The sequence below is a fragment of the Ambystoma mexicanum genome, chromosome 4p (assembly GCF_040938575.1).
Source record: "Ambystoma mexicanum isolate Mex_15411 chromosome 4p, UKY_AmexF1_1, whole genome shotgun sequence".
NCBI classification, from domain to species: Eukaryota; Metazoa; Chordata; class Amphibia; order Caudata; family Ambystomatidae; genus Ambystoma; species Ambystoma mexicanum.
In genome coordinates, this window is record NC_090927.1 from 301,687,230 (window position 1) to 301,700,799 (window position 13,570).

Below are 13,570 nucleotides of genomic sequence, written 5' to 3' on the forward strand. Positions count from 1 at the left end.
CCAGCAGCAAATGGTGAAGATATAGGGACAAAGGTTATTCAGTAGTAGAAGAATGCTGATGTTAGGTATTATGCTGATGCATGAGCAGTAAAGTACAATAAACGAGAGTAATAGGTTTGAGTTTAATGCGTTAAATCTATGGGAAGGCAACATAGACTTTTATACCAGCATTGTGTGCTCTTGTTTTCTTGATCCTGAAACGAAAGTGGCAGAAGCATGGTGCTAGACTTGGTGGTAAACTGTGTTTGTTGCCATGGTAATCTTCTTAGTATTAAGGCATTAATTGTGTATTTTAAATATGCTTTGCTCAATATTTTTATTTTATTGAGCATTTGTAAGGTGCTTTATGTTACAGAAATGTGTTTCAAAGCGCTACAAGACTAAATAGGAAAGGAACAGGGCAAATAAAACAATGGCAAACCCGTAATATACAGTCTTGGTCCTTCTAGGCCCTGTGGCGTTCGGCCTTGCAAGTGCATGGAGGAGAAGTGCAGGTGAATGGGACGGGGCAAGAAATGAGGAGTGGACAAGTGCTGGAGGAGGGCCCTGAAGGGAAGTGCGAAGGGGAGACAAGGAGGAGAACCTCAGGCTAAGTGCTGGTACAGCTGACTTTCAATGTGCGATGTGGCCTCACCAGGCAGGGGCCCGCTGGGCAAGTGGGGCTTGGGGGTGCTGGTATTGACTGGAAGGATGGGCCTGGGATCCTGTGAGATTCATGAGGATCAAGCCACCACTCTCAGCGGCAGTGAGGTGATTAGCAGGGAAGGGAAAGATGTAGAGAAAAGCAGAGTGTTTAGCAGTTTCCGGAACCTACGGAGGTCAGGCTCAAGTCTGAGAGGGCCAGGGAGGCTGTTCCAAAGGGAGTCACTGTCACAATCCTACCCACCTGCCACCCAGCACTGCTACATGTGCAAATTCAGAGACTCTGTTTATGGTATAAGTGTGAAGTTGAAACCTATAAACTGCCCCTGAGTTCATTTACTTGTTTTATCACTGCAGTTTTGGACCAATCTAATTTCATGTTCCATCCCGGGTTTTGGGTTAAACCAGCGGATGCATTCTGGTACATGTATGCTGTCTAAGAGGCGGAGGGCTGGAGGAGGCATATAAAGTACCTTTGTTTGCAGCAAGCTACTAAGAGCTGGAAAGGACCTGATTGCATTCACCTGTTCCAAGCTACTGCTGACTAGGCTGCTGAGAGCTCCAGAGACTTAATTACAATCCACTGCTGCATACCACTGAAGCCAGGGCTGGGCTTGATTGAACGCAGCTGCCTGAGACTGCAATCAGCTCTACCCTGTTAGGCCCTTTATAAGCTCACTTTGAACAGAAGCAGTTCTGTCAACTACTTACACTGGGAGTTGGTTCTGTGCTCCTCTGACCAGTTATTGAACCTTTCCTGAATACCCTGATCTTGGCTTTTGAATCCTATTTGTTGTTGCTGCCTTGCAGCACCCTTTCCAGTCTGCTTTTGCAGTCTGCCCGTTTTTGAACCTTTCCTTGATTTTTCAACGTTTGACTTCTAAAACAAACCCTTCCTGCCTTTGCTGCTGTGTTTCAGCACCTGTCCTGTTCTGCTATTAAGGCCATCCAGTTCTGAACTGATATCTCTGCTGCCTATATAACTTTCTGCTAACATCCTGTTTTTTGTAAGCATTTCTGCTTCACAGACTTGTCCTATTTATGCGTAGCTTTTCCTTTTCTCTCTGCAATCCCAGTCTCTCAATCTCCTGTTTGTTCCTTGCCTGCAATATTACCAGACTTCAGTCCATAGTTCTAGTGCCTATTCTTAATTACTCTTAGTTTCCTTAACCCCTTGGATTTGCTGTGTTGGCAGCAACCTATCTTGTCTGAGTCCATTGCCTTGTGTGTCCTGATATTCCAGTCTCTTCTCTACCTGTCCTCTACCTGGTTATTTCTTTCTATGCTACTTTCCGGCTGTATTACATATTGGTCCACTGTTGTGCCTCCGCTCTGTATCCTTTTACAGTGTTACCCTTGGGTTGGTCTCCATTCTGATCAGATAAGGGAAGGACTTCTTTTGCCTTCATCTAGTCAGTTGGAGTCTTACCTGCCTTAGTATATGGTCTCCAGTTTCACCCTTTCACTTAGTACAACAGACACTTCAGCACGCCAAACTCATAACGCTACTGTAAAACAGCTTTTAAGAGTAATCTGCTGGTACCGATCCCAAAGGCTTTCCCTAATTCCTGGAGACCCCTTATCATATTCCAGTACACCCTTTATTCTGATCAATCCGTGTTGCCGAGTAGATTTGCTTCCCTCTGCTTTCTCCGTGTCTCTTTGCTTACAGCTAGCTCCTGCCCCTGTAATTCCTGTGAATACCTGTTAGAACTCAGATCAACTTGGTATGTACCCTATTTGTTATATACTAGCATTACCTAGTGCATCTCTCCTAATCTACAGTGCATACTCTGAGGTATAGCCTGTGCCCATAAGCCAGACTTCTGACAGGCAACAGCCGAGGGGAGACACCAGCCCCCCACTCTCTGCTTGGAGAAGCATTCGACAGAGAGTTGTAATTAGAGGAGCATAGGGCTCTAGCAGGGGAGTATTTAGGAAGGGAAAGCTGGAGATAGCGTGTTCCCAGGCCCCAGAAGGCATTGTGGATGATGCAGAGTGTCTTCAATTTGTTCCTTGCAGCCACCGGGAGCCAGTGCAGATATTTTAGAGCTGGAGAGATGCAGTTTCTGGGCTTGAGGCCAAGGATAAGTCTTGCAGACCTGCTCTGGATTAGATGGAGGGGGTGAAGGGAGGAAAGAGGGAGTTTGAGAAAGAGGCTGTTGCAGTAGTCCAGCCTGGAGAGGACCAGAGCCCGGACGACATTGAGCTTCGCTGGGAAGGTGAGAAAAGGAAAGATGCCTCTGAGGAGCTGGAGCTGCAAGTGGGACTGCTTGGTAAGGTCCATGATATGAGGGGTGAAGGAGAGAGCAGATTCGAAAATTATCCCAATGTTTTTGGCTTCACAAGATGGTGGGAGTAGAGTGCCCGAAGAGGATGACCATAGGGTAGGAGGAAAAGAGTGCACAGGTGTCTGGATAAGGAGGATCTCCATCTTACTGGCATTGAGACAGAGATCATTCTTGGCACGCCAAGCCTCAATGGCGGACAGACAGTCGGGGATGAGCGAGGTGGAAGAGGGGGGAAGTAGAGGGAAGTTTCAAGGAAAGCTGTGCGTCATCGTCATAATACTATAAATGAGGGGAAAATGAGAAGATCAGGTGAACAAGAGGGGCGAGATAGCTATTGAAGAGCCATGGCATTAGGAAAGAGCCCTGAAGGATGCCGCAGGTTGGTGGTGGTGGAGGAGAAAGGGAAAGGTTGCAGCTGGGAACGGCAGTTAGTGAGGAAGATGGTCTGCCAATCCAGTGTCTGGTTAGTGATGCTGAGGGTGTCCTAGAGTCGTTTTATCAGGATGGAATGGTTGACCATGTCAAAGACAGAGGAGAGATCGAGGAGAATGAGAACAGCAGGAGAGTTGGAATCAGGATTTGCAAGCATAGTTTCATGGGTGTACAGGAGAGGTTTCTGTGCCTCTGGATGCCCGGAATCCAGATTGATGGTCATGAAGGCAACCAACAAGATCAGTGTGGTGTGTCAGTTGGGGGGATTACCAACTTTTCCCAAGAGTTTACCGAGGAAGGGGGTAGTAGAGATAGGGTGATAGTTAGCCAGGCAGGAGGGGTCAGCAGACTGCATTTTTAGGAGAGGGTCCACAAGGGAATGCTTGAGAGAGAAAGGGAAAGAGCCAGAGGCGAAGGAGTGGTTACAGAAGTCAGCAAGAGCCAGGACGAGAGAGTAACTGTTGTCCTTGATGATTCTGGAGGAGCAGGTGAGCACCTGTTCGGAGGAGGCCTTCATAGAGTGGGCCACTTTAGTGACCTCGTCGAGTGCTATGGGCAGGAGTGAGGAGAGTGAGGGACGCGGGAGGAAGAGGGTCAAAGTAGGCAGGGGAAGCAAGCGTGGGAGAGGAGGTGGGGTTGCAGGCGAGTGACGGCAGGATGGCCTGAGTTTTGGATGTAAGTGGGAGGCCAACGCAATACAGAAAGCCTGGGAAGGAAGGAGAGAGAGAGAGAGAGAGAGAGAGAGAGAGAGAGAGGTGGAAACTGCAAGTGGATTGCTGAGTTCCTTGCAGATTATGAAAAGTTTGGCCGTGTTGCTGGTGGCACCAGAGATACGGGCTTGGATGTGGGCCCGCCTGTTGGAGCGGATAGAGAAGCAATATTGCCTTTAGAGCAGGCGGCAGGCCAGTTTTTCTTAGGGTAAGCCCAAGTCTGCCACTTCGGTTCAGCAACTCTGCACTTGCGTTTCAGAGATGCTATATCTGAGTCATACCAGCTGCTGTCCTTGGTGCAGGTTTTAGGCAGATCCTCATGGCAGGGGTAAGGATGTCAACGTTGTTAGAGATGGCAAGGTGCAGGTTAGCAAGAACAGAGTCCGAGGGAGAGCAGTGGTGGGAGTGGGGATGAAGGTGGAGGCAAAAGCAGCAACGGACACTCATCGGTTGAATATCCTGTACTCCAGCTAAGTTGCCACCAGTCAAACCGACAGAATATGGAAGCGGGACGCTTGCTGATTATGGGGGTACAAGCATAGCCCTCGGGGACCACATAGACGTAGAGATCTCTGCGTAAGCCTTGGCTGCCCTGAGTGGAGAGGTCTCGACTCAGCGGACTGCCCATCCCCCATCAACGGCTGACCAAGTGCTAAACTTGGCAAGGCCCGCCCAGAGGTTTCGGATACTCGACACACAGGCACACTTCGCACCTCCTATGCCCACCACCTGGGGAGAGATCCTATATCATCCTGAAGGACTGCTCCCCCCTGGGAGGCACACTGGTCACCCCGCCAGCCCCTAGGTGTGGTGTAGCTTTGTGGACCTGCGGCCGCCCGCTGTAACGCTCACCTGATTCTCGCAGAGGCGCCGGTCTTGACTGGGCGACTACCGTATCTTCAAAGGTGATGTGTAGCACCCGGTTGGCTCTTTGGGCTGGACCTCTGTGCACTGTATGCCTGACGTGTAGAGTAAGATGTCTGCAGATAGAAAATATGGGGTTAATGAACTGGGGTTATTGGGGTGCCCCTATCTCTTTCCTCTTCTCCTCTCCTGTAGACCCCCAAAGGTTAACGCTCTCACCTTAGGTAAGTGAATGCTGAGCTCTCCATCTGCCTCGGGGCAGGGTGCTGTAACCAGTTTCTTCACTGGATAGGTAGCGCAGGCCTCTTGACTTCAGAGGACTGCTGTCCGTCGTTTACTGCACGAACGGTAAGTTTCGAGTCATTCAAATGTCTTTAAAGTCTTTAGTAATGATGTCTCTTGTTTTGCAGGGTTCCGGCGATGGCGGATGACGGGCTGAAGTGAGTTGAAGATGGAGCCCGTGTGATGAATAGAAGCGCCTGGAAGCACGTAAGTAAGCGCTTGTTGCCTGCTTCACGATGTGCTCTAACTGTCTTTTTATTTTGCAGGTACGAGTTCGGAGCGGCTGCAGGGTGCCGAAATACCCACTGGATTAGATGTGGAAAGGAGTAATGGCATGTGAGTATTAAAGTTCCCCAATGTCTTTAAACGCACCTTGTTTTGTCTTTCAGATGCGGGATGCAGCGCCGAAGGCCTCCGGAGCGGGCGAAGAGATGGTAAGCTTTTGTCTTTCAGGTGCCGGAATGCATTGTGAAGACCTCCGGAGCGCACGAAGAGTAGGTAAGCCTTTGTCTTCCTTTGCCTTTCAGATGCCGGAATGCTAACCTGTTCTTTCTTGTCTTTATAGGTGTTGCTGAAGACTGGATTCAGGATGGTAAGCCTTTTTCCTTAGGCCCAGGACCGGATGCAGAAGACACGATGAGCGTTCTGCTGCAGAGGTTGCAGAATAACGCAAAGCAAGATTCATCCACCGGGTGTGGTTTAAATAGCCTCCTGTAGTGCTTAGGTGTCTCCTTCCACAGCCACGCCTAGGTAAGAAAAGAGTTCCTGGTAAGAAAAGAGTTCCTGCCTTCCAGAAGAGTTCCAGTGTTCTGAATCTAGGGAGTGGCCACAGCCCCACCCAACAGGAAAAGTAGTTCCAAACAGAAGAGGATCAGAGGCTCAACTGGCAGGCAAGTAAGCAGCATGGTCTGCTGCAGGTAAGTCCACCCAAGCATTATGAGCCCGGCGCTTCCAGCGCTGGGACTGGGCATATTTATGAGCCTGGTGCCACTGGCGCCAGGACTGGGTCCAAAAGGTCCCAATTGGGACTGGTTGGCACTCGGAACCCGGGTTATGGATCTGCTTCCAAGGGAGTTGGGGAAAACCCTGACCTTTTGGAAGCAGAGATCATGACACCCGCACCCTGCCCGCTGGGCGCTCTGTACACCATACCGCACACGAGGTGTCTCGATTTGGGGGCTGCGCCCAGTGTGCTGGGAGGCTGCCCTGCGAACCACAGGGGCACTGTTGACACCTCACCCCAGAGCGCTCCGGCTCATGACCCATCCTGAGGAGCTGCACGGGGCCCGCTTGGATTGGGGGATCGGGGTCCAGACAACATCCAGCCCACCCACAGCCTTCTTCGTACAATGAGTAGGAGCCGCGGAGAGGGCGATCCGCGCACGCTATCCCCCTCCCTGCCAACCTAGGGGTCGGAGAGACCCACTCCCTCCTGACTGGGAGATCTTACCACCCCCTGCCCTAAAAGCGAAGGCCTCTGCCTCCCGCGGGGAACGCGGTGCTGGCAGAGAATCATGGACCCATTGCCACCAACACAGCAGGGATCAAGACTGATGTTCGCCTCTAGCCCCACTCCTCTAATAAACCGCTGATCACTAGGGCTTGGCACTGAGGGAGGGCACGGGCTGCGTCTCGGCGCTCCCGGAGACTCCCGCGCCACCTGGAGCAGGCTTTTTGGCAGAGGCTGTGCCCTGGGCTGTCACCCCTGCTTCGGCGGCCTGCAGTTGCTCCTTCACAATCATCAAAGGTGTGGGGCGGGTGAGGTGGGTTAGCCACCACCTCCCTCCTGCCCTGGCCAGCGACATATAAGGCCCATGTGATAGCCCAGGGGAAGGCCAGCTGATCTACAGTTCTGGACACACTCACAGCGTCGGTCGCTCTTCTCATGCTGCAGTACCCCCTCCCCTACTTGCAGTGTATTCTTCAAACCCTGACTGGGCACCCAGTGCCCTACTGGTTGCCGCTCCCCTTGCCTGGTTCTGGTCTCCTCTGGAAACGTTACAAACCTTGCCTGCACTTCGCCTCCAGCCCATAGAGATACTTTGTGATCCCTGTCTTCCTGTCTTGGCGGAGGTCCGAGGTCCCCCTCGGCATTCCACGTGAGACCCCCTTCACCACGGATGGCCTACAGTTTCCGACAACACAATTGACAACTCGTCTACGGGAGAACCCTAGGCAATGGGCAACCAAAAGAAACAGTCAAAGATGGATCAATTTGCCAGAACAGACCGTGACCCACCGCAACAGGAGGATGATCCTGGACCCTCCCATCTGGACATCTCAGCCCTCAACCAAACACTGCTAGCGTTAAAAAGTAGTACAGACAATCTTGGTGCCAAAATTGATGCCCTAACATGTAAAGTCGACGTCTCCACGATAAACTGTGCGGTAGAATGGCAGAACTCCCCCCCCCCCCCAGTCACGGGCCTCTTCATGGTGGAGCAGGCCCATCGCTCGCTGGCGGTCAGACCACCCCCGAGGCCCCTGAGAAGGCCATAATCGCCTGCATCTTCAACTTTATAGTAGATACTCCCTCCAATACAGACATTACCTTAGTTACATGGAACATCCGAGGGTTCACTAACGGGAAAAAGACACTCCTGATCTCAAACTATGCTAGGAATCATCACGTGAATGCCCTTTGTCTTCAAGAGACCCACCTGGGGAAAGACCACAAACTCCCTAGTCTTGCGGGCTGGGGTATCCATAGGTATGACTTGTCCTACACCACCCACTCCCAGGGCGTCGCAATATATATATACACTGATTATTGGAATTCAAACTATGTAACCTGGTAACTGATGAGGAGGGTCGTTTTGTCCTTGTTGCTGGGGAAATAGCTGACTGGTCAGTTCTCTTCATAAACATATATGGTCCAAACTATGATTGCCCGGAATTTTTCCAGTCCTTTTCTGAACACCTACATACATTCCTGGGGTATGAGGTGGTGTGGGCGAGGGAATTTTAATATAGCCCTGTCATTACCCCAAGACAGATCCTCCTCTGTACAGACAACCCTCACCCGGGCGGCCCAAAAATGGACATCCATTGCAGCAGATTACGCCCTGGTCGACATTTGCCGCCTCCACCACTCTGTCAGCCGCAAATTTACTTTCTACTCGAGCATCCACGGGAGTTCCTCCAGGACATACTACATCCAAATATCCCCAGAACTGGCACAAGTGTTCTATAGAGCTCTGATTTCACCCCGAACCCTGTCTGACCACTCCCCAGTCTTGGTGCGGTGCACAAGTCCGATCACCCCTCTCAAACAACCCTGATGGAGTTTCAGAGCCCGCGCACTGGAGGTCATAGCATCCGCCTAGCTATTACCGAATTCTTCCAACTAAACACTGGCTCTGTCTCCTACCCCGGGTTGGTATGGGAAACTTATAAAGATTTTATACGGGGCTGGTGTGTCTCCCAGGAAGGGGGCGTCCTAAAGTGTATCCGTAGAGCCATCTCGTCCAAGAAAAATGATTTTTAAAAAGCATGGAGACCTGACAAGCCCTGCAGGACTCTCCCGAACTTCAGGCTAGCGTAGAGGCCAAGAGATGGGAGATTCGCTTGCTGATGGCCAACGAGGAAAGATTTATGGGAGATCCAATAGCGGCCGCTAGATCCGGGCAGGGGAACTGTCCTAGTAGGACTCTAGCATGGGCTATCGAGCAAGAGCGGCACTAAGATCACATAACAGAAAAGGAAACATCTGAAGGGGAACCTACTAGGGATACCGGGAGAAAAAATGACGCGTTCCGACAATACTACGCTACCCAGTGTACTGCGGGGCATGACGATATCGGACAATATCTAGATGGGAACGCCCTTGGATGGCTGGACACGGAAGACGGAACGAGGTTGAATGATTCCCCCACGAGTGAGGAATTCCTTAATGTAATCCGTTCTCTCCCTAATGGTAAAGCCCCTGGGGCCGACGGCATTACTGCCAAACTATATAAAGTTGTATGAGTTGGCCAGCTCGACGGGGGTGTGTATTTCTCTTCCCTAAAAAGTGCACGGAACAACCATAAATCACCAATGCAATTATAGAGCAAATACTTTAAACCATAAATAGACGGACACAATAACTCACAGCCACGCACTCTTTAGAAGATAATCAGCTCTTTACGGCTATTTATTCAAAGATTACAAGTACATAGAAATAACTCATAAAAATAATAAGGACATAGATCACAGAAGAAGCAAAGAAGTCAAAAAGAAATACATCACCGTGAGCGTAACAGGATTCCTCATCTCGTCCAGAAGCGGCTGGAAGACCCCGGGAACAGCCAGGCCGAGAGTACCACAGCTCACAGGAAGGCCGGACGTAAGCGTCCTTCTCCGGCTGAAGTCTCACCTGACCACCTCCGGGTTTCTGCATATATACACACTCCACAAAGGGGAGTTAATTCTCGAACATTCTGGAAATTGCACTTGCGCAGTTGAGGAACAGCTGTCGGTTGCCAGCTGGATCAATCAAGAGCTCCCCCCAAGAAGCGCAGTGCCTCCCTTCTCTAAAACACGCTCCACGGAGAACAGTAGCAAACCATAACAATGTTAGCTTTCCCAGCAGAAATGGCCTTGACCGCATACCAGGTTTGGAAAAGCATGTTTGTCTCAGCACTGTGAATCTAACACTCAGCAAAATGGGTGCAGCGTTTCACGGCGGTATGAAGTAAATATCCAACATGGCTCCGAGCGCTCCCAGAATGCATTGCGCATCCGCGCCATTTTGAATCCAGCATAAATCAAGCATAACAGGGGGCTACCTGAGTCCACCAGGACAGCCCTAGTGACGGTCCTCCTTAAACCAGACAATGACCCCAGGAAGTGCTCGTCCTACAGGCCCCTATCACTGGTCAACACTGATAACAAGATACTAGCGGAGCTATTGTCGGACAGGCTTCTGCCTCACATTCCCAGCCTAGTCCTTCCAGATCAGGCAGGCTTGATACCTGGCAGCTCTATGCAAAGTAACCTGCAGAGACTATTCACCCTGATGCATAACGTGAACCCGGAGGTCCCAATAGCAGTGGCAGCGTTGGATGCTGAAAAAGCATTTGATTCTGTCGAATGGCCGTTTCTGTTTGAGGTCCTCTGTCGGGCAGGCATGGGTACCTTGTTTTTACATTGGGTTTGATTGTTATATACGGCCCTGCGTTCCCTGATGTATACCAATGGCAAACAATCCAAACCCATTTATCCATCCCGGGGCACTAGACAAGGATGCCCTTTCTCCCCCATTTTGTTTTCCCTGGCAATCGAGCCTGTGGCATGCGCCCTGAGGGAATATCACAACCACAGAGGGGTTACACTCCGTTCACACACATCCATTGTCTCTCTATACACGGACGATATGTTAATATATGTTAAATACCCGCAAACCAACCTGAATCCCGTAGTAGAAGAGATCACCAAATTTGGAGCTCTATCGGGTCTGCGAATCAATTGGACCAAATCTGAGATCCTTCCACTCACCACAAGGGTTACCCCAAATGACATTGGCAATGCCTTTTTCCTGGTGCCCACAGGGAATCTGGTATCTAGACATCCGAGCGTCTACCTCCCCGGTTAGGTTATATGAGGAGAATTCCATTGCAGCCCTACAATACTTGGAATACAGGGTGGACACATGGGTACGCCTTCCCATCTCTCAATCAGCCCGGATCTCACTTTCCAAGATGGTGGTCCTGCCGAAATTACTGTATGTTTTTAAGAACGTCCCGATCTGGCCCACCACGAGCTTTTGGAACCGACTAAAGAGCATGATGACTAAATTAATATGGGCTGGGAAGCAACCTCGCGTCTCATTAGACACGCTGTGTCGCCCGTGCTCCCAGGGGGGCCTGGATGTCCCCGACCTTTTTCTTTACTATTTAGTCGCCCAGGTTCAATATGCCATCTGGTGGTTGTCCCCCACATGCAAACTGCCCCACACACGACTTGAAAAAGCTCTTACCCGACCAGACGACCTCAGGGGACTCCTATCGGCCATACGGAAACGATAAATGAGAGCAGAAGTACAGCCTTTGGTGGTCACCCGCAGAGCGTGGGATCGACTGGTTAAATGGGCCGGGCCGGGCTGGGACAATGGTACTCCCCCACCATGGCCCTATACCACGTCCGAGGCATACCACTAACGCACAAGGCTATTTTTCTACAACATTTCACAAACCTACAGATCAACACAATAGGAGATATCGCCCCTGAAGGCAGATTCATATTGTGGGATGACCTTAAATCCAAGGGAGAATCACACAATTTTTGTATTTCCGGCTTCAGGAGGTGTCACAAGCCAGCTGGCTGTAATTTCCAAATGCACCCCGCACATCCCCATTAATGGTATATACATCACGCCTACATCCACCAGGAAGCTGGTCTCGACCCTATATGGCATGGCCCGGGCCCTTAGACCCCCACATGCAAACCCTCATAGAGGTAAATGGGAGGACAACTTGGGGAACACACTGAAGGATGTCCAGTGAAGCTTAATACACACCCCAGACCAAATCCATTTCCATTAATAATAGATTTTGCTTGATTCATTTTAAATTCCTGCATCAGATATATTTACTCTCCACTCACCCTGCACAAGCTATTCCCACTTAGACCCCCGACTTGTAAGAGATGTCACCAGTCATCTGCAGACGTTTGCCACATCGCATGACTCTGCCCTCAGGTTCAGCCCCTGTGGTCAAAAATAGCCAAAGCAATGTCAGGCATGACCGATACCCTCATACCACTCACCCCTGAAATGTGGCTGCTGGCCCTAATGGCACCCGGAGCGAGAAACGCCTCATAGACATGGCTTCCGTGTGTGCTAGATCGCTTATGGCACAAAAATGTGGGTCCAATAGAGCACCTACATTTCAACACTGGCTCAATCTCATGTCGGGTTGTGAACAGAGGGAAACACAGTACAATTTGACGCTTCCTCCTAACAGCAAACCCTAGGACTACTGGGCATCCCTCAGGATCTATATGACCCCAGTGTACCAGTACCTAATAGCAACAACTGATGGCTGCCCCCCTCGTGTAGTATCCCCTTGATCATTCACAATAGAGGTGACTGAATGTTTAAAGCGTCTGTAAGGTGTGGAAATGCCTGTGGTACAATCCACAGTTAACTCTCATGTTGATGATACTAAACCCAGCACAGAGACTGCTGTAATTGTGTGCATACCAACGATATGTGTAAGCATTGGAAGAGGTAGGGGCGTAGGGGGGAGGGTGGCAGGGGCACGCTGCACCTAGTTGGTGTTATTGTGTACTGTTTTATATGCAAAAAACAATAAAAACAGTAAAAGAAAAAGAAGAATAGCTGTTAAAATAGATAGGAGAGATGGAGAGTGCCATGGGGATAGAGGGGGAGAGAGAGATACGCAGGCGAGCTGTGTACAGTGTTCGGAATTAGCCAAATGGCCTAGCTACCAGGCAGGCACTGGGGAGGAGGTGTGCAAAGGAAGGCAAACAGTCCACAGAATAAAAAGCACACCTAGATTTGAATTTGCTAAAAGCACTACAAATAGCACAACATGGAGGATGCAGTGATTTAAAAAGCACACCTACATTTGAATTTGCAAAAGCACCAGAACAGCACAAAATGGAGGATGCAGTGAATTAAAAAGCACACCTAGATTCGAATTTGCCAAAAGCACTAGAACAGCACAAAATGGAGGCTGCAGTGATTTAAAAAGCACACCTAGATTCGAATTTGCCAAAAGCAGTAGAACAGCACAAAATGGAGGCTGCGGTGATGGCACACGTAGATTCGAATTTGCCAAAAGCATTAGAATAGCACAGAATGGAGGATTAAAATAATAGAGGTGCTATTGAAGAGCAATTGTGGATTTTGCACTAGCAGGTAGCAGAAAGTGAGTTCTCAGAGAGATTTACGGCAGATGCATATATCAAGTGAGAGAAAGATACAGGTTGCCGTCAGGCTGTAGGGCAGGGGAGGCAGGAATCAGCAGGCAACCAGGTAGAGGGTTGTGGTGCAGGAGCAGATGATCCAGGGTGCTTACCGTTAAGAAGTAGTAGCACATGTAACAAGGTCCCGAAATGCAGGTGAACAGTACATTTTTTTCTTTGTGCAGCGTGGGCCTGGGCAAAGTTGCAGGAGCGGTGACAAGCAGGGGGGGCCTTCTAGGGCCAGACAGGGAGGGATATGGCCCTTAGAAGGAAGCCCTTTAAGCAGATGTGCAGATTTCAGATTTTATTGCAGGCTAGAAGGTGCTGTTGAATGATAGGGTTACATATTTTACCCCATACACTTAACTGGGACATTTTGGCAGGTAGGATTTCTTTGTGAGGTATAGGAGAAAACATGTTTTTGTTTTTACATTTGCC

At 50.0% G+C, this 13,570-nt stretch overlaps 1 protein-coding gene across 7 annotated transcripts in view; it reads left to right on the forward strand.

Moving 5' to 3' along the window:
- ITSN2 (intersectin 2) overlaps positions 1 to 13,570 on the forward strand; it is a 2,589,317-nt gene that overhangs the window by 1,448,821 nt on the left and 1,126,926 nt on the right. The gene's annotated exons all lie outside the window — the stretch shown is intronic.